We start from the raw sequence: 21,210 nt of genomic DNA, 5'->3' as shown, positions 1-21,210 counted from the left end.
GTGTTTGACAATACGCGTGGGAATCTCAGGAGAAAAGACAATGGTTTGATCCAATTTTATTTTTGATGATGAAGTTTAAGATTTTTTTATTTGTTTAGTCCATTAATAGTAGTAGTATAAGAAGTGTTCTTTGTTGGGATCTGACTTTCATTTGTTTTTGTGATTTGTACCCCTCTGCTTTTGATCAATGTATGTGTTTCTAAGTTCCAAATATAGATCTGCAATATGGATTATTTTATTGCAAAATCTGTTCTCCCTTCACTTAATAAACATGCATCAAAGCTCAAATTATTCTCTATTTGACATTGTGTTAATGAACAAATTAGAAATATTTCTACAAAATACATGTTTGCTGACCAGGTATGAGGAGTTTGTTTTATTTCTCAACTGTAATTTTATAAGCTGTCATAATAGCTTGATCGGTTAGTGCACCTGTCCGGAGGAATGTATGTAATCTGCAAGTTACACACTTCAATTCCAGATTTTCATCTTTCTAAGAGAAATAAGAAGAGTGTCATTGGTTTCTACATTAATGACATCTACTATAAGCTCTAACACTATTCAGCTTGGAGTGTGCACTACATAAATGTTCCATATATCATCACCCTTAGTATATTGTTCTCAGATAAGGTTTTCCTGACCTAGTCTACCTTCTGGGATTCAGTGCATTCTCTTGCTTGTATATGATGCAAGCTCCCTGTCTTTACAGAGGAAAGGTTTGGCAGTCTTCAGTTGTCCAAATGATGCTGGTATTGTTCAGTATTACTGAAATAATATCAAACTATTGCTAGTTACTTTTTCTGGGTGGTGTATGTGAACTAGCAAAACAGACATTCAGCTTGATAATGGCTTGATAATGATTTGCTTTTTTCTGTTGTTTTCTGAGCTAGTTCAGCCAAAGGAGGGGGGCACGGAGGCATAGTTAAACAACACTTTATTGGAAATAAAGAAAGACTTTGCTAATCCCTTCTACTAAGACTGGTTACCTACGCTACAACACAATCAGTGCTCTTCAGGATGTCTCACAACTTAAGTTCAGTCCTTCATCCAAAAACCTATGTTAACCGATCACTATCCTAACTATTCAAAGAAGGAAGGTAGTAAAAAAGGGTCCTAGTCTATTTCTTATTCTAGGGGTTACTTAACACTAGGGAATTACTGGTGGCTGGTTTCTGACTTCTACACAGTAGTTCGTAGAGTCTCTTGTAGTTTAATAGAAATGGTTTCCCAAAAATGTCCTTCAAAGTTCCTTCTTGTAGCAAAGTATTGACCTGGTCAGATATTCAGTTTTTATCTCATCTCCAGAGATATGTATACTTGACATGGGTAGCGCTGGACACCCAAGTCCAGGAATATTTGTTCCTGGGCTCTCTCCTGCTTCATCTTCTTCTCGCTTTTCGCGGGGGCTCCTACTCTCAGCCCCTGGCAGGTTATGGACATCTTTAACCCTGTTTTAGTCAGTTTGGTTCACTTTTTGCTGGGGTAGTCCTTTGGTTAGCCCCTCACAAGCTGTGGGCTTCTTTGGCCCCATTGGATGTTGCATTTTCTTTGCTCTTTGGGCGGTAGTTCTTCCGTTGGTTCTTGGTGGGTCATGGCCTTCTCTGGCCCTGTCTGATGCTCACTTTCTTTAACCCCCTTTTTGGGATCGGCCTTAGTTTAGCCCTTCGCAGGCTTTTGGGCTTCTCTGACCCTGGCGGTTGATGCTGGTTAGGCAGAATCCGATGCAGTTCCCTTAGGGAGCACTACAGAAGATTAGGACTACAGGTATATGCAATAAATCGCCTTTGATATCAGTATGTACAACAAAGATTTAGTTGGTAGCTGTGGCTAAGCAGTCAGACTTATCTCAAGAGGGAGATGAGCAGTATTCAGGGTTTACACAATAGGACTACAATACTATGGAACAAGGAAACACTGACCAGAGCTTTGTATCAAAAACAATATATATTTATTTTACACACTCTGATGTTCACACACAAATCACTATCATTAAAGCAAGTTAAAACAGTCAAGAAAAGTATGCACAACTCCCTATTTAAATTGTAGACAAGTTTGAGCAAGACTGAAAACTGAGCAAAACGGCACAGTGTAAGCCAAGCAGAAATGGCACTCTAACAATTTCTTCAGAGCGAGGGAAAGGACAAGTCATACAAGGTTAGACTCCTAAACACACCAGCAACACTTCCCAATTGGATTGTGAATAAGTTAGGCAAGGCAATACTTTAGTATAAGCAATACTTTGGTGAAAACCGAGCAAAATGGCACTTCAGCAATATAGAAAGGGGCAGGAAAGGTGGTTATAAGAGTTTAGGTGCACCAACACATTTCTGTCAGGTTTCCTTCCCTTATTTGTCAGGTTTCCTTCCCTTATTCAAGTTTCCTTTTCATTATTTCTCTTTATTTATCCTTTTTAGATTAGCTTTGTGTGGGTGGGAAGTTTTCCATTATAGTTGGTTTGGCCTTAACTTGCTGATTCAGACTCCTGGTTCTGACCCAAGGCAAGATGGAGCCTCACAGTGACAGCTCTGATTGGTTAGAAGACAATGCTGAACAACAATGAACATTCTAAACTGTCACTCTGTGCCTTTCATCATCAAAACCCCATCTGAGAGGACGTGTTTAGTGGCTGCTCCTGCTTTAGTCTTAGGCCTGGTGGATTTTATCCTTCAGGCGTCAGCAGTTGAGCGGCTACTTTCTTGGGGGTTACAGGAGAAGCTATCAGTTGGCAGGAATTCGTTTTTGAAGACAGGAAAAGCAGAAGATCCTTTTGAATTCGCTCAGGAGATAAGTGACTTTATTTGTACTGTTACTCTGTTCATCCTAATGACATTCTCCTTGAAAAGTTGTGTTTGTACTAGAACTTTTGAACTCCCGGAGTGCGCGTGTGTTTTCCAGCGCGGTGTTCCTTAGCGCAAGAATCTGTTTGTCGCGTGCGAATTCAAGTGAGCGTGTGTTTTCTAGCGCGGGTGTTCCGAGCGCGAGAAGCAGTTGGTCGCGTGCTATTTTAAATGCGCGTGGGTTTCAGAGCGCGGGTGCATCTTAGCGCGAGAAGCTATACGTCGCGTGTGAACTAAAGAGCGCGTGTGATTTCTAGCGCGGGTGTTCTTAGCGCGAGAAGCTATACGTCGCGTGTGAACTAAAGAGCGCGTGTGATTTCTAGCGCGGGTGTTTTTAGCGCGAGAACAGTGTTGCGCGTGTGGATTTTTGCGCGTGTGGATTCTTTTGATCGCATGTATTCGTTCGTAAGTGAACTTTTTGCGCGTGTTCTTCAACCAGGAAGATTTCTAAGTGAAGTTCATCGTTCATCTGAATGGAGATAACCTGCGTGTGCATTTAACACGTGTTTTTTCTTCAAGGATTCTAAAACTCAATAGAATTATAAATAGTTTGACAAGTTTGAAAGAAAAAGAAAGAATATTTTTAAGAACAATCTAACTGGACCTCCAGGGCATTTTGGAAAAAAGACAATGAACTAAGATTTCCAGATTTGCCTAAAGTAAGAAGTAGCTGTGAATTTCAAGTGTCTCAAGTAAGAGAGATTTTCAGCTTCTTATCAGCTTCTCTAAGAAATTTCAAGAGAAGAGCCAGGTATGATTCTTTCATTATTAGTTAAGGATAAATGTCTTCCCAGTCATAACGTTAAGTAAGTAAATTAAGGAATTGTATCTGCTATTCTTATATCCTCTGCAGGTTCAGCTCTGGTTAGCCTTGACGCAGTCTGCCTGGTGTTGTTTTGTTATCCACTTCCCCCTTTCCCTTTGGGGTGTGGTTTACAGAGCTGAATTGAAATCTAGTTCTGGGAATTACATCTCAGGGGGATTGTCGGGGGTTCATCAGCTTCCGCGGACACAGGACCTCTCAGCAAAATGGCACTTCAGCAATATAGAAAGGGGCAGGAAAGGTGGTTATAAGAGTTTAGGTGCACCAACACATTTCTTAGTGAAAAGCAATCTAGAGAAGGCAGTTGTAACAGATTTAGCCAGAGTCAAGAGGCCTGTCCCAGAGTCAGTGGTACAAGGCAAGTGCCCCGGATCAAACAGTTCTAGTAGCTGCAATCAAGTTGAAAAGGCGGTTGCAGAAGGTAAAAAGATAATGTTAGACGAAAGGGGCGGCCAACCCAGAAAATAAGTAAAGGATTTAAAAAACCTTTAGCAGTACCCAACGAAACGGGAGGCCTGGTGGAACAATGTACCTTGAAAGTGGAAGAGGCTCCTGCGGTGGCGGTAGTTCCTGGCAGTTCCTGCAGTTGGGGAGATCCAGCAGAGGAAGAGAGAGACGCTTGCCGTGGAGGAAGGTTCGAGTTACTGCACTGCCCAGGGATGAAGCCAGCCGCGGTGATGCCAAGACGAAATGAAAGGTACGCTCCTTTGAATCGCGGTCGTGGTGGACGGGTGCCTGGCTATCCGGTCTCCTAGTGCCGGACACTGGCGATTCGACAAAGGCAGGTCCTGAAAGGCGATTGGCGAACTGGTTGGCCCCACCAGCTCAAGGGAAGAAGACTCTTGCAGGTGAAGATCTTCTCGAGTCTTCGGTGAAAATTGGTGAGGATCTGCAGCAGGGGCTTCACCGGTGGTTCAGTCGTTGCAGATGTCTTCAGCTTCGCTCCTCTTCGGGTTTCTTAGTTACAGTGGCGACGTCTTGTCCTCCAGTCCTCAGGGCCCTGCTTTTATGCAGAAAAAAACCCATTCATACAGCCTAGCTGTCACTCACACAGTGGGGTGGCTATCCTGGCAGGATAACCCCCCCAGCATATCGGGGCAGAGTGTGACTTGGGTTGCTTAGGTAACCCTGTCCAGGGTGCCTATTCCCCTCCCACACATCCTGTCTAGCCCAGACTCAATGGTGCCAAAAGGAGGGCTTCTGGGCAGAAGCCTGCCAAAAGGACGAACTAAGGATCCCCGACCTGGGTTAGGATTTCAGAGAAAGACACGAGAAAGAAATATTATCAAAGATCTGGCAATAAAAATCTACCAGAGTAAAGTTAATATAAAAATAAACCGGTGGTCTGTTAGAGGCTGTCAGTAAAAGTGGTAGCCTCGAACAATAGAAAATCCCATAGGAAAATATTTGCGGTCGAATATTTACAGTAGTAACCACTGCCACCAGCCAGAAACTTTGGACAGAGGGACTGGACGGTAACCTCTCGAAAATGAACCCTAGGGAAAAACTATTAACCCTTTCCAGTACTTCCATAGTAAGATGGGTTGTACTGGTTTTGTTCATAACTATTGACTAGTAAAGTAGTCCGTCCCAGGGTATGGAGTCTATGTTTGGGGGTCTCTATGATACCCCTGTGTTACTGCACTGAGGGTGCTGTGTAACACACGTTAAAAGAGGATACCTATGAGGGTGAGAAAAACCCCATAGACCATAAGCACACAAAATAGCCTAAAACACACATCAGCAACATGTCTAGAGTGGGGAAAAAAGAGTCTCACTCTTATCAGGAGAAAAAAAAAGAAACCCTTCAAATCCAGCAAAGCTGCTAGGGGACTCTATAGGTAAGGGAAATTAGCCTTAGAAGAGAATTCTCCCTAACGATGCATTTCGTTCACCCTTTCCTGGGGTAACATTTCAGTTAGCCCTTTGCGGGCTACGGGCTTTGCTAGCCCTGGTCAGTCTGCTTACTCTACTCCCTCCGAGTCGAAGAGGACTGCGACTCGTAATGGTATCCTCCTGCAGGGGGCGTCCATGCTCTGGTATGCCAGTAACTTTCGGCTTCCGTGGTGGTGGCGCTTCCTGCCTCAGCGGCCCCTCGCTGGCTGGGGTCTCCACTTTCATTGAATCTACAGAATCCTCTGCACTGCCTCTGGTCTCTCACCATGGTGTCTCCCTGTCACTGCTCTTCTTCTGTGTGGCTTTGCAAGCCTGCACCCCTTGCTCTATGGCGGTAGCTCTCTCCTGCTTCTGATGTCCGGCTGTCATGATCTCTGCTTCCAAAAGGTCAGGGTTTTCCCAACTCCCTTGGAAGCAGATCCATAACCCAGGTTCCGAGTGCCACCCAGTCCCAATTGGGACCTTTTGGACCCAGTCCTGGCGCCAGTGGCACCAGGCTCATAAATATGCCCAGTCCCAGCGCTGGAAGCGCCGGGCTCATAATGCTTGGGTGGACTTACCTGCAGCAGACCATGCTGCTTACTTGCCTGCCAGTTGAGCCTCTGATCCTCTTCCGTTTGGAACTACTTTTCCTGTTGGGTGGGGCAGGAGCCACTCCCTAGATTCAGAACACTGGAACTCTTCTGGAAAGCAGGAACTCTTTTCTTACCTAGGCGTGGCTGTGGAAGGAGACACCTAAGCACTACAGGAGGCTATTTAAACCACACCCGATGGATGAATCTTGCTTTGCGTTATTCTGCATCCTCTGCAGCAGAACGCTCATCGTGTCTTCTGCATCTGATCCTGAGCCTAAGGAAAAAGGCTTACCATCCTGAATCCAGTCTTCAGCAACACCTATAAAGACAAGAAAGAACAGGTTAGCATTACGGTCTTCAGTGACAGCTCTTCACTTACCTGGTCCATCGGCTGTCACCAACGCCTCGCGCTGCATTCCGGCATCTGAAAGACAAAGGCTTACCTACTCTTCGTGCGCTCCGGAGGTCTTCACACTGCATTCCGGCACCTGAAAGACAAAAGCTTACCAATTCTTTGCACGCTCCGGAGGCCTTCGGCGCTGCATCCCGCATCTGAAAGACAAAACAAGGTACGTTTAAAGACATTGGGGAACTTTAATACTCACGTGCCATTACTCCTTTCCACATCTAACCCAGTGGGTATTCCGGCACCCTGCAGCCGCTCCGAACTTGTACCTGCAAAATAAAAAGACAGTTAGAGCGCATCGTGAAGCAGGCAACAAGCGCTTACTTACGTGCTTCCAGGCGCTTCTATTCATCACACGGGCTCCATCTTCAACTCACTTCAGCCCGTCATCCGCCATCGCCGGAACCCTGCAAAACAAGAAACATCATTACTAAAGACTTTAAAGACATTAGAATTACTCGAAACTTACCGTTCGTGCAGTAAACGACGGACAGCAGTCCTCTGAAGTCAAGAGGCCTGCTCCCCTTATCCAGTGAAGAAACTGGTTACAGCACCCTGCCCCGAGGCAGATGGAGAGCACGGCGTTCACTTACCTAAGGTGAGAGCGTTAACCTTTGGGGTTCTACAGGAGAAGAGAAAGGGAAGAAGAGAGAGACATTCAATAACCCAGTTCCTTAATCCCATATTTTCTATCTGCAGACATCTTACCCTTCGAGTCAGACATACAGTGCACAGAGGTCCAGCCCAAAGAGCCAGCTGTGTGTTACACACCACCTTTGAAGATACGGTATACGCCCAGTCAAGACCGGCGCCTCTATGGGAATCAGGTGAGCGTTACACCGGCAGAGTTTAAGTTCCTCCCTGGAATGGAAGGAGACTTGTTTGGTCCTGGCTTCTACGGAGAGCTGGCAACAAGTTATAGTTAAAAAACCAAGCCTCCACATTAAAGGGGCCCTGCACATTATTGGTTTGTTCACTTCCCATAAAACCAACAAATGTGTCAAACTTTGGATTAAGGGGGAAGTGTGCTGTAATCCTTACTCGGGCATACTCTGTCCCCTTCCCTCCTACTGTATGGGCGTCCATCGCTAGGGACAGGAGACGGAACACTTTTCACCAGAAAAAAATCAACTTCCCCTTTAAATTTGGATGCATGCGGGGGCGCGACCCTGGGAGCATGCGCCCCCCTGAATTCACCTCCCCGGCGCCACCCCCCAGTGCCACTCCCCAGTCCTCTTTTCCGCGTCAACGGGAACGGACCGCTTTCACCAGCGCTCCAGGGTTATGCCTCCGGCCTAGTTATTCCATGAGCTCTTCCCCTGAGAAGTGTCTTTTTTTTTTTTGTTGTCTCTTATTGTCTTCATTCAGATACTGTCTTCTGGTGCCACACTCCTCCCTGGCGCATGTCAGGTATTCAGCCTGCGAGGGGCTCTTCCCTACGTCCGCCTCCCACGCTCTATGCCTCCGGTGCCTCGGCCTCCACCACGGCTGGGAGGGCTGTACCACGTGTAACGCATTTTCATCTCGCGCTCTGAAGAACAGGTTCGCTCAGTGGAGGAAGCTTTTTGGCAGCTTGCTTCCAGAGGACCTGAAGGAATTAGTCAAGCACAAGTCCAGGCCCAAAGTAGGGGCACTGTTTTCATTCGCACCCTGCAAAGGCAATTCCTTTCCCAGCGAATGAGTCGGAGGAACATTTCAGGTTCTTGTACCAGTTCAGGTACTGAGACTGCTACAGCTACCGGCCGTCAGGCCGAGGGTTGCGAGACTCCACCGGTGTGGGCAGTGAGGGACCACAAGGTTCTGTTACAGGGTTTACGCCTGAGGGGCTACGCCCTAGTACCAGACAAATGTCTGCGGGGGCGTCTGTACGCAGCACTACCGGTGACACAGCCGAGGGCAATCCGCCTACCAAGTCTCGTGCTGAGGTGCAGGGTAGGCCTCAACCTCCATTGCCAAGAGTCTTGGAAGATTCCGTGCCCAGCGAGGGCAAGCGCCACGGCGCAGGCATGTGGCATGCAGCCCGACAAGATGACCGCCGGGCCAGACAAGATGGCAGCTCGTCCGACACCATCCCGCTTTGGGGAATGAGTTTTCCAGATGGGACTGGTCGTCACCAGGCACGTGGCCCACGGCATGGCGTTCTTTGTCGCAGGGCAGGTACACCCCGCAGACAGTAAGGCAGAGTATGTCCAGACCTCATCACCCTCAGGGCCCCGTGCCCATACCTGTGCCTTTTGGCCGCTCCACCGGCCTGCGAGGACAGGTTTTTTGTAAAGTGTATGACCCTCATGAGGTCTCCTCAGATGGATGTCAACCTTGGGGACGTGATCGAGGACATGCTCCCTCCGTTTCTGCCGCTAGCACCCGCGGCCACTCCACCCTTGGTCCCAGTGCTCCCGGATCCTATGCAGCCCCGGCTGCCCATGCCAGTCCCCACTAGGCCAGCGTCACCACAGCCGCTGCAGCAACCGCCGGCTCTGGTCAGTGCGCCACAGGCATCCAGCACTCCTTCTGCGGCTCTGGGTCAACAGAACACCTTGGTTGACATGGATGAGGATGAGGACCCGGACAGGCTGTCGTCGTCCAAGGCCTTCCACAAACGGCTCGCCAGCCTGGACGAATATTTGGGCCTTCCACAGCCCAAGGTGGAACAACCAGAGGCAGGGTCTTGGCAGAGGTCCTCACTCTACGCCCCACGGCTAGAACAAGAACATCCTGGAAACATACAGGCGAAAATGTACTCCAATGCTTCCCTCCATCTGCGTCAGTCTAATGCGGACGCTATACTTGCAGCTGTCAATCAGCGACTTTGGCAGGAAATTGCTGACTTCCTTCCGGAACTTTCAGTGCAAAGCCAGGCATGCTTCAAGGTGGGGCTGGCCAAGGCCAAGATTGTCGCTCAAGACATGGAGTCCACAGTGGCTCACATCTTCACCTCTGGCCGTGCCATCTGCATCGCTACGGACATGAGAAGGACGACCTGGCTTTGAGTGACCAAGTTCAACACGGACGTACAGGAACGCATTCTGGACCTTTTCTTTGAGGGGGTGACCTCTTCCATTTCTGGATAAGAAGGAACTGGATAAGAAGAAACTGGATAAGAAGAAACAGTTCCCAGACTGAAAAATCCTTATCCATCCTCCCGAAGGCCACTCCCAAGGCATATAGCCAGACGCACCAGCGTTCAGACAAGGGTTGGTCCCTGGGCAGGTTCCAGGGTTTCCAAGAACGGCAGTCCAGACAGCTGGACAAGTCCCTCAGCCAGCACCGGCGCAAGCAACACAAGGCCACGCACAAGGGCTTTTTTCAGTACCCCATCTCTACCTCAGGCTCAGACGCAAAGAAGGCATGACACGCCCATCCGGGTCTACGTGTATCCGGCGGTGGGCAGGCTTGCCCTTCACTAGCAATGCTGGCACACGAGGTTTGCGGACCCCTGGATCCTATCTGTAGTATCCACAGGCTACTGCCTACCAATCCCTCCCACTCCTCTCCTCCCTTCCGTTCCCACAGATTGGGACAACTCTATTGGCGGAAATTCGCTCGCTCATAGAGAGTCGTGCAGTGAAAGAAGTCCCAGCCTCCCAGCAGGGTCTGGGTTTCTATTCACACATTTTCGCCATTCACCAGAAGAACCAGGCAGACCTGAGAATTGTGTTGGACCTTTCCACCGTGAACCTTTTCCTTCCTCTTCAAAAGTTCAAGATGGCTACCCCAGCGATTATAGCAGAGAAATTGTGCAGGGGAGAATGATTGTGCTCCCTGGATCTGAAGGATGCTTATTTGCACATCCCGATGTGGCAGCCCCATCGGTCCTTTGAGGTTCAGGGTCATGGGCTTTCACTTCTAATGCCAGGTTCTACCCTTGGCCTCAATTCGGCTCCCAGGGTCTTTACAAGACTGATGAACACAGTGGCCGCTCTCCTCCGGGCCCAGGGTCCATACCTAGACGACTAGCTCGTCAGGGCAGGGTTTCCAGAGTCAGTCCACCACACAGCCTCCGCCCTTATGCTTACTTTTTCCATCAATCTCAAGAAGTCACAGGTGGAACCCACGCAGTCTCAGACTGTCCTGGTCCTCATCTGGGATACTGGCTCTGAGAGAATATTCCCCTCTGAGGACAAGATCACGGCCATCAAGCAGGCCACAGGGCACTTTCTCAGCAGAGTGGTGACCTCAGCACGGTGGTACCAGCACCTCTTGGGAATTATGGCAGCATACCTCCTGGCAGTGCCTCACACGCGGCTCAAGATGAGGAGATTGCAGTTGCACTTCGCAGCCTCCTGAAATCAGGAGAGGGGTTCCCAGGCGGAACTAGTCAGCATCCCACCACAATCTGGTCTGGTGGAGCAAGGGCAGCAACTTGCAGAGAGGCAGGTCCTTTCATCCGCCAGATCTGCATGTCACCATCACCACGGATTCATCCCTGGAGGGTTGGGGAGCTACACTGGACAGCAACAGTGTCCATGGAGTATGTTCCCGGCAGGAGCAAGAGGCCCCCATCAACTTTCTGGAGTTGATGGCCATCTGGCCCGCTCTCAAAGCCTTGCTCCTGATGATCAGTGGCAAGTCGATCCTCATTCAGACGGACAGCTTCACCAGCATGTGTTCTATCAATAAGCAGGGGGGCACCAGATCCCCTTCCCTGTGCACGCTAGCAGTCAACATCTGGGAGTGGGCGCTGGAAAACAACATGCACCTGACAGCAATTTACCTCCTGGGGGAGTCCAACCTAGAGGCGGACATGCTCAGCAGGTTGGGTGCAGACAACTACGAGCGGCAACTGCACCACCAAGTCCTTCAGAGAATCTTCAACAGGTGGGGTCATCCTAAGGTGGATCTCTTCGCAACCTGGCACAACAGGAGGTGTCCCCAGTTTGTGTCTTGGCAGGGCTGGGGCTGACTGGGCGACCCGATGCAGATTCAGTGGAACATGCCCGCGTATGCCTTCCCTGCCTCTCCCCTCGTTCACAGGGTAGTGTGCAAGATACGGGTGGCCAAACGCCTACGGATCATCCTCATTGTCCCATGGTGGCCGGCAAGACCTTGGTTCCCGGAACTCCTCAGCCTGTCGGAGCAGCCCCCGATGCACCTTCTGCTGGGCCCACCTCACCTACTATCACAACAGGAAGACAGTCATCCACCCCGCCCCCAGAGGTCAGCCCTCGCAGCGTGGTGCCCGAACAGGTCACACTAAGTGACTAAGGCATCTGCATCTGTCACAGCCCAACCTGGACATCATAGAGAGCGCAAGGAGTGATGCTACCAGGAGCCAGTACAAAAGCAAAGGGAGCAGGTTTGGTCAATGGGCAGCTTCTAGGGAGGTCGATCCACTGACCTGCACGTTGGATGATGTGAGGGTAGCTCAGCAGCAACGTGCTCGCCTTGGAAGCAAGACGACACGGAGCACCACACGTTCGATCCCCGGGTCCGTGCTTAGAAGCCTCTTGGGTATTAAGCGTGTTATAAATAACCTACCCTATCATATTGTGCTATCCTTCTCTACACACCTTGCCCACTCAGGGGTGCTAGTAGACACATGTCGCACGTACCTGTCAGCCATCGGGCCTACCGAAACTCGGTGGAGGTCTTTTCCTCCTCCAACCCGGTGGTTAAAAGACACCTGGTGGAGTCTGACCAGGCTCTACCCGCCAATCATGAAGCCACACCTGGTGTGGGACCTCAATGTGGTCCTGGGCCCCCTGGGACATAAACCATTCGAGCCAGTGGCGTCCACAGACATCAGGCTTGTCACTATTAAGACAGCCCTCCTGGTGGGCCTTACCTCTGCACACAGGGGCAGTGAAATTCAGGCTCTGGTGGCTTCAGAGCCTTGTACTACTTTACATAAGGACAAGGTGGTGCTTAAAACACACCCAGCATGTCTACCTAAGGTGGTCTCGTCTTTTCATCTTAATGAAGAGATTGATCTACCAACTTTTTTCACGGTCCCTAAGGACCAACCCTTTAGAGGGTACTGCACTGTCTAGATGTTAAGCGAGCCCTAGAATTCTACCTCGAGAGTACTAAGAGCTTCTGCAAATCAGAGGCTCTATTTGTCACCTTCGGTGGGTCGAAACCTGGCTACCAGCCTTCCAAGCCCTCCATAGCAAGATGGATGGTTACGGCCATCATTGAGGCATACAAGGAGCAGCATAAACCTCTGCTTGCTAATATGCATGCTCATACTATCAGAGCCAGGTCCACGGTGGTTGCCTTTCAGAGGCATGTCCCTTGGCAGGTCATCAGCAAGGCAGCTACATGGGCTACGCCCTCGGCTTTCGGCAAGCACTATTGCTTGCAGGCCAGCTCCAGGTCGGATGCGGCATTTGGTCAGGCAGTCTTGAGCAATGTTCCAACGGCTCTGTCCCTCGCACCTGTGGAGCAGTCGACGGCGCCATTGATTATGGCAATGCAGTGTCCCACAATGTCTGTTGCGACCGGCAGGGTACCCTCATGGGACCACTCATGCATGCCCTGTGGGCTGGACCAGAAAGAAGCCGAAGTCACTCGGCGCTGACAGGGCCTGTTTTCGGGAGCTGCTGCCTCGTCGTAGCCATGGACACTGTGGCTCCACGGGAATACGCCCCACCCCCTATGGGTGCTTTTATGTAAAAAATGTACGACATTGAAGACAGCAACATGGTCACTTATGAGCTGGAATCTCTGTGCTCTAGGGAAGTGAGGGATTTCCCGGAAGAATTTTATGGGGAAGGTGAGAATGTGCTGCCACGGGCAGAGCACCTGAAAGGGGCCAGTGGTCTTAACAACTCTCCGGAGATGGACTTCTTGCCAGCTCCTACACCGGGAAAGCCCCAAGCCTCATTCCAGTGCTTGATGGCTAAAGTGGCCAGTACTCTGGCATGGTCTGCTCCATTCAGGTCCAAGGTACAATATTAGCTTTGCGACATTCTGGTTGAGAAAGAGACTCTCCTGCCCTTCAATGTGACGGTGGAAGCACTCGTACTGGAGGCATGGGAGAAGCCTGCCTCTGTTCAGGCTGTGGCCCGAGACATGGCAAAGAAACACGTCCCGCTCCGTCAAAATGGACCTTTCTCGCCTCGCACGCTTCACCAGAGAGCTTGGTGGTCCAGGCCGCTACGGCTAGCTTGAAGACATCTACCTTTCCACCTCCTTCCACCAGACAGGCAGAGCAAGTGGTTTGACGCATGGGGCAAGAAGGCCTTCGCTTCGGGTAGTCTGGCACTGCTGTTATGTTAAGTGAACTTGGTAAAGCGCACGTACACACAAAGGCATCTTGGCGCTGGCTACTGAGGAGGAATGAGAAACAGTACGGTGACAACACCAAGGAGAGAAACGGCTTAGAACAGAGTAGTTTTAAGCAGCCGGCGAAAAGTGAAGTGGTCTTCAGTTGTGCGGGGGGCCAAGGCAACTCATTCCAGGCTCTAGCAGTCGCCCCCAAGAAGGCACATCCTTCCATACGAGACGGATGAAAACGGGGGGCACTGAGAAGGCACGCAGATTGAGAGCGCAGCAGATGAGCATGAGTGTAATGAGTAAACTTTGCTTGGAGATACTCAGCGCCCAAGCCATAGAAGGCACGATGCACCAGACACATTGATTTAAACAAAATCCGGCTGGCTACTGGAAGCCAGTGTAATTTCTTGAGCAGCGGGGAGATGTGGGATCCGAAGTGGGGGGCGAAGTACAGAGCGGACGGCAGCATTTTCTAACAATTGAAGCCTTTGGGTCAGGTAGCGAGGCTGGGCCAAATAAAGAGAGTTACAATAATCAAGAGTGCTGAGAACCAAGGCTGCCACTACTGGAGCCTGGCACTCAGCAGGGATAAAGGACAAGACTTTCTGCAGGATTCAGAGTTTAAAATGACCAGTGCTACATACACAAGCAACCTGGTTGTCAAGAGACAGGGAGGCAGAGATTTTAACACCTAGATTGCGGACCGATTGAACCGGGAGCGGGAGGGGGCCCAGGCTCGATGGCCGGAATTGCGAGGTCCAAAAGAGAAGGGGGGATGAAATACCCACCACCAGGACCTCGGTCTTACTGCTATTCAGTTTTAGCCAATTAGTCATCATCCAATGCCCTAGATCCTCCAAACAGTTCCTGAGACGTGCAGCGGTCTCAGCTTGAGTAAGATCAAGGCGGACGAGGATCTGTGTGTCGTCAGCGTAAGAATAATAGCGAAAACTGTGAGTGAATAAGAAGCAGAAGAGATCTAATATAGATATTGAAAAGAATAGGAGAGAGTACAGAGCCCTGAGGGACACCACAGACAAGTGTAGCCAGCTTAGATCGAAAAGGGGGGAGAGAGATAGACTGAGAGCAGTCAGACAGGAACGATGTGAACCAATCAAGGACCTGGCCAGAAAAACCGGCGTTGGAAAGGCGAGAAAGCAAGATGGAATGATCGACTGTGTCGAACGCAGTGACAGATCCAAAAGTAGGACTGCTCCGACACCACCCTTGTCCACCATACAAACCAGGTCATCGAGTACCGAGTTCAAGACGTATTCCGTACCCCTCCCTGGGCGAAAACCAGACTGAAAAGGGTTGAAGAAATGAGAAGACTCAAGAAAGTTAGAGAGAAGGGAGACACCAAAGCCTCCATCAACTTCATAAGAAAAGGGAGAAGTGAAATAGGACGATAGTTGGACAATACATCAGGATCAAGAGACAGCTTCTTAAGAAGAGGGACAACCAGGGTGTGTTTAGGGGAGGGAGGAATGAACCCTGTGGAGAAAGAAATATTAACAGCAGTGGTAATATGCTCAGTGAGGTCAGCAGATATCTCCTTTAAAAGAATAAGAAGTATGGCGTCATTGGGAGATGCAGACTTTAGTCTGGAAATGGCTGACAGTACATCAGAATTAGAGAACTGTGGAAACAAAGACCAAGAAGCAGTAGGAGAAGGGGAGGGAGTAGCACGGCAGACCATCCTTTATGTGGTTGCAGATAATAGAGATTTTTTCAAGAAAGAAATCAGAAAGAGAGTCACGCAGACCTTGCGAAGGAGGAACCGAGGCCTTACCATTCTCAGGCGAGGAGAGGGATTGGACAAGATCAAAAAGAGCACTGCGGGTTGTGAATGCCTGTTGTGTCATGGTGAAGTTTTCTTTTGCCCTTTGTACAGCAGGGGCCAATGCAGCCGAGCACCTCCCGAAGGGGGAAATTAGGGACAGTTTCCAATCCCAGGTCTCCGATGGCAAGGAGGCAGCACGCAAAATGCTGCAGTCGGAGCTGGACACAGCGGACTCTGTGGGATCGGCCATGGCCACCAAACACGGTGGTCGGAAGCCACTCCTGGCTGAGGACGTCAGGGTTTGCGGCCAACTTCCAAGCAGATTGTTGGACATGCCTTTCAACTGCAACAGCCTTTTTGGAGCTAATGGAGACAACTCCCTCCAGAAGGTTCAGCTGTCAAAAGCGGCAGCTATGTCCTTTGTGCTTGCCGTGCAAGAGCCCTCCACAGTACCGTCATCTCGGGGCTGGGGTTTACGCCCCTTCAACACCTTTGCCCTGAGAGGCCGTGGTCAATCTGCCCCAGGAAGAGGCATATGCTTCCCAAGAAGTAGGGGAAGAGTTGTCCAGAGGGGTGGCGTTGCCACAGCCTCTATCCGCGCTGCACCCCAGGGTGCCAAACCTCAGTGACCGGTTTTACCACGCCTCTCAGGTGTGGGGAGGCTTTCCTTGTTCAGAAAGGAATGGTCAAAGATCACGTCCGATGCTTGGGCCTTACAGGTCATCCAACAGGGTTAGTGCCTCCCATTTCTACAGCACCCCCGGACCACAGTACTCTGGCTACCCTCTTGTCTCCGGACCCTGTCCTCCTAGAGGAGGTCCGCCAGCTTCTGGTGAAGAGCACAATCAAGCTGGTTCCGTGCTCAGAAAAAAGAAGGGGGTGGTACTCCACCTATTTTCTGGTGCTAAAGAAGGACGGAGGCTTTTGCCCAGTTCTGGATCTGCAACTGCTCAACTTGTTCTTGTGCAAGGACACGTTCAAGATGGTTGCTGAAGTTCAGATTCTGCCGCCCCTCGATCTGCCTGACTGCTTGATTTCCCTTGTCCTTCAGGATGCCTACTTCCATGTCCTGATTAACTAAAACCACAGGTAATACCTGAGGTTCGTATAGTTGCCAACGGTCTTTTTTCAGCTCCCAGGGTTTTCACCAAGCGGCTGTCGGTGGTAGTGACTTGCCTCAGAAGGGAAGGCATTGATGTCTTTCCCTACCTCGAGTACTGGCTAGTCCGAGCTCGCTCCCCAGACCTAGTGACGGAGCACCTACTCCGCACATGCACCCTTTTGCACTGCTTGGGCTTTTCCCTAAGCTTCAGAAAGTCTCAGGTTTTGCCGTCCCAGTCTCTCCAATTCATTGGGGCAGTCTTCGACACTCGAGTGGCGAATACCTTTTTGATGGTCAATGTCCTCAATCACAGGAACAAGTCTGTGCCTCTGCTTTCCTTCTGGTACTCATGTTCTTCTGCATCCTTGTGGTGCCAGAAGCAGGGCTGCAGGTGACATCTCTTCAGTGGCATCTTCGTTGCCAGTGATCGCCGTTCCATGGCCCCATGTTAGACCACCTTCAGGTCTCACATCAGCATCTTATGTGATGGGCCGTGCAAGACAACTTGCTGAGCGATGCGTTGTTTCACCAACCTTGGCTCCAAGTGACGAAGGTCACAGAAGCATCTTTGATTGATTGATTTATTTATTTATATAGCGCTTTATACCAAGGCGCTGTACAGTGGAACAACATAATACAAAATAACATCATTAACCAATGAGAGCAAAATTTACATAATGAATCATTCAACAAAACAGTGCAAAGAGCAATTAACTTAGGTGGGGGGGTGGAAAGGGGAGAAGGGAAGAGGTGGGGGGAGTAGGAGATGGACAGGGCGAGGGAGTATGGTAGGGGAAAAGAGAGGAGTAGGAGAGGGGAGAGAGGAATCGGATGAGGGTAAGAAGAGGGGGGGTCGGGGGAAGTGAAGAGGGCAGAGGAGAAGTTTTCAAGGAGGGGAATGGAGGAGGAGGGATTTAAGGGAAGTGCGAAATGAGGTGAAGGTTGTGGTAGAGCGGATTGTAAGAGGGGGCGAGTTCCAATGCAGAAGTGCAAGGAGTTGGAATGAGCGGAAACGGGAGGAAGCGCAAGGGGAAGGAGGAACAGTGTGAAGGAAATGGTCAGCGGAGCAAAGGGAGCGGGGGGGGGAGTAGAAGGAGAGGAGGGAGGAAGGATAAGGAGGAGCAAGACCATGGAGGGATTTGAAGACAAGGCAGAGAAAGTAGAACTTTAGTTGTGAGTGGAAAGGTAGCCAGCCAAGGTGAGAGAGCGAGGAAGAGATGGAGTCACGGGAGGTAAGGAGACAAAGGGTACGGACAGCAGAGTGGTATATGGATTTTAGAGGGGTGGGTAAGCTGAGATGCGGGAAGTCCAAAGATTAGAGAGGAGCAGTAGAAGAGGCGGGAAAAGATGAGAGAGGAAATTAGGAGTTTTGTGGCTTGGAATGTGAGGAAGGGACGGATTTTGCGTATATTGTAGAGGTGGTATCGGCAGGAGCGGGAGGTGAGTGAAATGTGTTGTGAGAAGGTGAGAGAGGAGTCAAAGAGAACGCCTAGATTACGAGCTTGGGGGGAGATAGGGAGATTGGAGGGAGGAAAGTGAATGAAAGGAGGAGGAGAGGGAGGGGGAAGAGAGTTAGAGGGGAAGAAAAGGACTTCAGTTTTATCGGTGTTAAGAGAGAGAAAGCGGGAGGACATCCAGTTCTTGATAGCAGTGAGACAGGAGGAGAGTTTAAGGTGGAGGTCAGGCGAGAAGGAGGAGAAAGAAAGAAAGAGTTGAGTATCGTCAGCATAGAAGTGGTGAGAAATGCCAAACGAAGAGATAACAGGGGCAATGAGAGAGGTGTAAAGAGAGAAAAGGAAAGGACCAAGTACAGAGCCTCGAGGAACACCGTAGTTAAGAGGGAAGGAAGCAGAGGACTGGCCTCCCCACGATACAGCAAAGGAACGGGAGGAGAGGTAGGAGGATAGCCATTTTAGAACCGGGCCGTTAAACCCGAAGGAGGAAATAGTATGAAGCAGGAGTGGGTGATCGACAGTGTCAAACGCTATGGAGAGATCAAGTAGAATAAGGATAGAGGATTGCTTAGCATGTCGAGCAGAGAGGAATGAGTTAAGGATAGAGGTGAGAGCAGTTTCAGTGGAATGTTTGGGACGGAAGCCAGATTGGAAGGGAGGAAAGAGAGAGGAAGAGGTAACCAAGGATGAGAGTTGAGTGTAGGCAAGGCGCTCAAGAAGCTTAGAGAGGAAAGGTGGAAGAGAAATAGGTCTGTAGTGAGCAGTGAATCAGCAGAGGGCTTCTTTAGAAAAGGAATAATCGTTGCATGTTTGAACGCAGAGGGAAAGATTGATGAGGAGAGACAAGAATTGAAGAAGGTGGTAAGGTAAGGGATAAGACGAGGGTAGATCTTGGGGATAAGAACGGAGGGGAGTGCGTCAGAGGGGGCGGACGTGGGGTGGGCTTTGGAAAGAAGGGAGGAGACTTCAGAAGGGGAAACAGGACAGAAGATGGACATAGTAGATGAGAGAGGAGGGAGGAGGAGAGGGGGAGTCAGAAAGGGAGTTAATTTATTGCTGGAGAGTGAGGATTTTGGAGGAGAAGAAGTTGGCAAAGTCAGAAGGAGAGAGTGTGGAATTGGTTGAGGGATCAGGCGTAGGAGGAGAGAGAAGACGGGAGAGAGTTTGGAAAATCCGACAAGGGTGGGAGGCTTGAGACTGGAGAAGGTTACAGTAGTAGGAGGATTTGGCTGCTGCAAGACAGGAGTTGTAAAGTGCATGGTAAGAAAAGTAAGAGGTTTGATTAGATAGCGAGGGAGATTTGAGCCAGAGTCTCTCTAACTGCCGGAGAAGGCGCCGCATAGAAGAGAGATGAGAGATAAGCCAGGGTTGAGAAGGCTTTTGAGTAGGACGAAAGAGAGAAAGAGGGTAGAGTTGATCTAGGACAGTGGAGATGGAAGAGGATAGGGAAGAGAGAGCATCATCTGCAGAGAGTAGAGCAAAATCATGGGGAGATGGAAGAGAAGCAGAACAGGTGTCAGAAAAGAGGGTAGCATCGAAGTCCCGAAGGTCACGACGTGAGTAAATTGGAGGGGAGGGATTAGCAGTAGTGGAGTGTGAGAGAGGGGATAGGGAGAATGTGAGCAAGGCATGGTCTGAGAGATAAACAGGAAGAGAAGAGACCGGGGGGGAGGGATATGAGGAATTGAAGATGAGGTCAAGAGTGGAGCCAGAGGAGTGAGTGGGGGAAGATGGAAGGGGGAGAGGAGGTAGGAGTCGAGGATGGAAAGGAGGGGGTAAGTTTGAGGGGGAGGAGATGGATATTGAAGTCACCAAGTACAGTAAGAGGAGAGGGGGAGGGAGAGATAAGTGAGAGGAGGTGATCAAGGTCTTCATAGAAGGAGGAGAGAGGGCCAGGGGGGCGATAAATGATCAGGAAGGAGATAGAGTGAGGAGAGGAGAAAGACTTGTACAGGAATTCAAAGGACGGGAAAGAGGGGAGAGTTGGAGAGGAAGAGGAGATATATTTGGGGTGGTACAGGAGACTAACGCCTCCACCACGGCCGGAGGGCCGGGGGGTGTGAATGAAGGAGGAAGAAGAGGTCGTCAAGGAGGCGGGGACAGAGGTGTTGTGAGGGGGAATCCAGGTTTCAGTAAGACAGAGGAAATGAAGGTTGAGGCGAAAGAATAAATCAAGGGTAGCTGCAGTTTTGTTACAGATGGATCTGGCGTTCCAGAGAGCAGTGTTCAAGAGGGCAGAGTGGTTGGTAGTGGGGGGTAGAGAAGGTTAGGGCGGTTAGTGAAGGAAGGAGGGTTACTGGAGGGGTAGGGGTGATGATGGTGAAGAGGATTGGGCATCTGGACAAGGAGGATAGAGGAGAGAAGGAGGGAAAGGGGAAAGGGGAAGGTGGAAGGGTGGAGAGAGGGGGGGGAGTGAGGCAGAAGGGGGTTATGGAGGATCCCATACCAATGGACGTGGAGGATGACAAGTAGAGAAGAGCTGCAGTTGTAGGAATTAGGAATGTGTGAGGTAGAGACCAGTGTGACAGTTAAAGAAGGGGGGTGGTGGGCACTGTAGGAGTAGAAGGGGGTAGTATACACCAGGGTAGTATGGAGGAATCCCAGCTGATCCGGCCCACAGGTTCACTGATTGATAAGGTGGCTTAAGCTAGAAGCAGCGTTCAGTCCGACAGTGCCTCTACCTCACAGTACCTCACAGTGCCGGGTGAACCGAGGACTGTGGGAGCAGAGGTGAAGCAGGAGAATGAGGCAGGCTGGAACCACACTTGTGCGAGGAGGGGTGGCAGAGGGCAAGAAGAAAATGGTTGGATTCGGGGCGATGTGAGATGGCGATGAGGGGGAGGGATCAGGTGCTGGAAAGGTGGTTAATGGAGGCGCCTCAAAGCTGGCGCGGGGGCACACAGTCACCTCATTTCTGACCGTGCGCGGGAAGGGTGAGATGCAGATGGCGGTCTCCGGAGGTCCGAGGGCGCTCACCTGTCAGACCGAACGGTGTGCGGACTCTGGTCTCCCGCTTAGTCTCAGGAACGCATCAACTTGCTGGAGTTGTGGCCGATCAGAATGGCCCTGGTTGCTTTTCCTCCCCTCTGTGAAACAGAAGACTGTTTTGATCCTGA

General features: G+C 50.2%; 1 protein-coding gene across 20 annotated transcripts in view; it reads left to right on the top strand.

The window, feature by feature from the left end:
• Positions 1-21,210, top strand: part of CIT (citron rho-interacting serine/threonine kinase) — a 2,264,529-nt gene that overhangs the window by 1,442,035 nt on the left and 801,284 nt on the right. The window lies entirely within an intron of this gene.

This window comes from Ambystoma mexicanum, chromosome 10 (genome assembly GCF_040938575.1).
Source record: "Ambystoma mexicanum isolate Mex_15411 chromosome 10, UKY_AmexF1_1, whole genome shotgun sequence".
NCBI lineage: Eukaryota > Metazoa > Chordata > Amphibia > Caudata > Ambystomatidae > Ambystoma > Ambystoma mexicanum.
This window is presented reverse-complemented; position numbering and strand designations above follow the sequence as displayed.